Raw genomic sequence first — 4698 nt, forward strand, 5'->3', positions numbered from 1 at the left:
GCAGGCTAGATGTTGGCTGCTGATAATGAGCACTGTTGGATCTAATAGAGGCAAAGCCAATTTAGACTCACTCAGTGGCCGTCTGATATTACCACTTCAACCAGATTGATGAGAATGTAGAGTTGCTGGTGTATCAGCATTTAAAGATGTCGGGCTCCGAAGTCTAGACTGGCTTTAAAGAAAAACACTTTTGAGAGAGAAATTGACAAACAGGACATTTAATTCAAGGTAAGTCTGAACTTACACCATGCTCACTATTAGAAGCAGCTTATATAAACTATGTTAACACTATCTTTACATTTTTATGCACCTGACATACATTTGTTGACACAAAATTGAAAAAAGGTCAGTGTCCTGCATGTTGTTTTAACAGTGCAAAGCTGCACTCTGTCTCTTTGATTTTTGTCACAGCAACACATTTCAGCAACGTAATTGCAGTTTTCCAGGGACAGATCAGTGTCCCATGTGTAATGCGGTTTATTGCCTTATAATTATAAGACTAATTACAAAGATGTATTACAACTCTCTCATGTGCACAGATATGTGTGAACACAATCCCCCCCACCCTTCCCCTAAACACACACACACACCACGCACATATCAATCAGAAATACTGTAGCAGATGATTAAAATCTCAATATGAAAATGGGATGCTGTAATGACTACCCCACTGCCTTGCCAAGTCCAAATGTTTGCTCTGAAGCAATGCTAATGCTTTCACTTTAGGGTCAGACTTTGAGATTTATTGTCAACAAAACTCATGATTTAATTTTTTAACAGAGTGTGTTGTCACCAAGGAAGCAATTAAACTGTGTTCAAATTTCTTCAGCTTGTTGTTATGACTTCCATATCAAAAAAATTTTGAGATATTGCCTAGTACATCATTGCTGCAATTACAGGAAACTGCTTTATTGGAATTGCAATTTTTATCTACGAGACTTTCTTCTTGTAAATTAAATTCTCCCATGCACCTGTCACCACAAATCTTGATACGTGCAGTGCAGCTTCGACAAGACTACAGAAGCATAGTAATTGCAACAAGGCTCTTCTGTGTGACATCAATCAGAACACAAGAGGTACAGTAATTTGATACAACTTTGCACACATACTTTTGAATTTTTTTTGTTCCTCGTGCATACAAGAACAGTTTATGAGCTCTTTTTCTGTTCATTCAGAGGAAAGAGAAAGAGGAGAACACCCCCGCATCCATCCAGGAGAAGCTGCAGGAATCTGTCAGGACAATTTCAGAATGGGGTACACAATGAAACGGTGTGGTGTCTCAGGCACAGTTAGACCTGAGCTGGGCTATATGTTTTCCAGCAAATGACTTATCTCCAAAACTATTTAAATGTGAATCATATAGATATACAAAGCCTGAGAGGAAGTTCATGCTGTGGGGAAGGAAATAAAACAATCTTTTTTTTTCACCCTCAGATGTGACAAAATCAATGACCCCACATACTGTAGCAATTTCTAATGAAATGAAACACACACATGGTTGTTTTTAATCCTCTCTTGGTCTAAATATTGGCATAAAGCACACTTTAGCTCCCTTTTCAGTAACTATAACAACTCAATTCCTAATGCTAACCTTAACCCAGTTTTCATGCTCAGAAAATCAACTGGACTTGTGGGGTCCATCATTTTGGCCACCACAATGGTGTCAGACTCCATTAGTAAAGTGAGCTGCTAGATTTCAGCCTCTACAAATGCAGAAAAACAAAATCACATCACTTATAGACACACAACTAAGCAGGTGAAGAGATTTACATCATTATTTTATTTTTTTTTTTACCTTGCTTCCTGTTTCTTTTAAATGATTTGTTGTTGTGCTCTTGTTTCAGTTCTACTCCTGCCAGGTGTTCAGTTTTATGCCAATTTTTCCTCAACACCAGAGTTGTGCTTATTCTGCCAGATTACCTTCGGACTTATGCATAGAGTTGCTGACTACCTGCATGAGCATGACCACTAAATTAAATAAAGGTTTGGCCTTTTTCTGGATTATATCTCTGCATGTGCGTCATTACTTTGATGAACATTCACACACACACACACACACACACACACACGTACACACACACACACACACACACACACACACACACACACACACACACACACACACACACACACACACACACACACACACACACACACACACACACACAGTACTTTTTGCAACTAGTACACAAGTTCTGCACAAATAAAGATGAAGATACAACCAAAGGAGATAATCAAGACCCAACAGTGGACGCAAATATGTTCTCATTAAACTTCAGCTGAAGTTTATCAAATAGCATTTTTCTCCCCTTGGCAAATCCAGTTATGCTCTTGATCTGTGGCAGCAAACTAGTGATAAGTACTCGGCTCTTTCATGATAAAGACTCCATTAGGGAGCTCTGAGCTTGAGGAGGGGGAAGATGATAACTCCATGTTCCTAAACAACAGCCAGACTTTATCTCTCAATGCCTTCCTGTACAGGATGTCCCATTTGGCTCACAGGCAGTATAACATGGAAAGTGCCACAAATTAGTACTTTTGAGTCAACACAGAGCATTTATAGTCTTTATACTTATATTAGCTTAATAAATTTGTTTCATTTTTAGTGTGTTTGGAGTTACTGGAGCAATGGCTATCTCAGTGTTAAATCCCTATAGTGGTTGTGACGACACACTGCTGGAGCTGTTCCTCTACCTAGCTGAAAAAACTGTCTGTTTTTAAGAAAAAACTCTGCAATTTCTTTTTTGTAAAAGAAGACACATCACCCTGCAGATCACCCCATGCATATCCAGCATCTGAATGCAAAATTTGAGACCTAACACATATCCCAGCAGCACACCCACATGCACACCACAATGAATACTATCTTGTTTTCTGCACTGTGCCCATACAGAAGCGTACAAATATTCAAATGCATTTGGCATTTTCACCACGACTTTTAGATGAATTATTCAGACCTAATCTTCAGAGGGTGGCATGAATTGAACATACAGTGCATTGCTCAGATGCTGGCCATCTCTGTCTGCTCTGCTTTGTGTTATGTTGAATGATAAACACATGAAAAGTTAGCCTCTTTGACCTGCCTCTCATTAACTTCTAATATGCGTGGAATGTCTGATCAATAAAAATCTGAGCAGCACCGTAAGGGGGAGGCAGGTTGACTATAATCAAAAAAGATGACCCCCAGCCTTTCTCTTTTTCACTCAGTCTGTCTCTGTCTTTTCATTAATAATATCTATAGCCCTTTAAGCCCTTCATGAGTGTTGGTGGAGTGTCTTGAAGCTCTCTAATCCCTGCATTGCTCTTTATTCTGCCCATGACACTCATCCCCTGTGTGTCACATCCTGAAACCCTGTTAATCCCCCGGTGGCATTGCACAAGGGGCCCCAGCTGTCGAATCCCTTGCTGCAGTGCTTCTTGCCCATCTAATTTGTGGCCCTGCTTGGAATGCTATTCATGTCATCCAGCCCCATCCTGTCCAGTAACTTTTTAAATTCTACCTCTCTTTCAAACAACTGCCTTTCTCTCTTGTATTCTCACTTTGCCTGATGATGAAACTCCCGGCTGGCACCAACTGAAGCTTTTGTTCCCTCTGTTGTATTAAGAGTCAATGTCCTTTTCCTCTGTGCCTGCACATTACAAATCTGCCACAGCAACCTTCCTCCTTTTTACTGAAGGCTGAATGGATGTTCAGTAGAGCAGGTTGAGATAAATGCTGCACAGAGGGCAATTTGGACTGAGCAGCTAAGAGCACACAGACTAAGCATTTGAATGATGGCACATTAAGAATACTCATGTTCAATTAAGAGTGTGCAACAATGCATCAGTATGCAGGGCAACTTTCCCCAAGTTATTTTAATGAGAGGAAGGAGGTAGGAAGGAGCAGAGAGGAAGGGGAAGGGTGGTAGGTAGATGATGTGAGGGAATGATTAGTAGAGTTTCTTTCTTTCTAACCTGTTTTGTGCAGTTCAGCGGAGCAGCGGATTGCAGAGAGATTTTAGACATCCCTGCTCTTAGTTGGTTGGAGTAATTGAACCGGCAATACTAGCAACAAAAACAAAAAACAAAAACAAAATAAATGCAAAAGCAGTTTTCAAAACAACAACAACAAAAAAAAAAAAAACACAAAAAAAAGAGAGCTTGAAAAAATATAACTTAAAATGTTAACAACAAAATGAAAGAAAAAAAATATAATGGCTAATTGACAAAATTTTTCATTTAGTGCATATACAGTATTTAAAAGGCGAAATAAATAACAATGACACCTAATGTTTCAAATCAGAACTGCAGCCGAAAGAGAAAAACACGGAGAGCGTCCTTCCTCCCCTCCCCCTCAGAGAGTTTCGCACAGGTTGCCAGTTTGTGAGAGGACGGCTCTTTTATAGACAGTCTATGGAGGATGGAGAACATAGCGCCAGCAAACATCATAATTTTTTAGCAGTATGCCAAGGCTTTTTAGGTTTTTCTGAAATTATTTCTGTTCCTCTTCTATTACTAGCTTCCATACATGCATGCTGCTGCTTTTTTGCAGACATAAAATAACAAATGCTGTGCTGTTGTTTGGCAACCTTGGGGAGTCACATATGATTTTTTAAGGAACCAGGAAGTAGGAAAGAGCTACACAGTGCACCGAAGTTAATCCATCATAAAAGGAGAAAAGCTTGACAAAGACATTGTTGATGCGGGAACCAGATTGTT

The 4698-nt window shown here is 39.6% G+C and overlaps 1 long non-coding RNA gene across 1 annotated transcript; it reads left to right on the plus strand.

Moving 5' to 3' along the window:
* LOC121641065 lies at positions 1–4116 on the plus strand. The gene is made up of 3 exons (XR_006010641.1): positions 1–228; positions 1000–1076; positions 1176–4116. It is a non-coding gene; the product is annotated as an uncharacterized LOC121641065 (long non-coding RNA).
* Positions 4117–4698: the final 582 nt, after the last annotated feature.

Source organism: Melanotaenia boesemani, chromosome 6 (genome assembly GCF_017639745.1).
Source record: "Melanotaenia boesemani isolate fMelBoe1 chromosome 6, fMelBoe1.pri, whole genome shotgun sequence".
NCBI classification, from domain to species: domain Eukaryota; kingdom Metazoa; phylum Chordata; class Actinopteri; order Atheriniformes; family Melanotaeniidae; genus Melanotaenia; species Melanotaenia boesemani.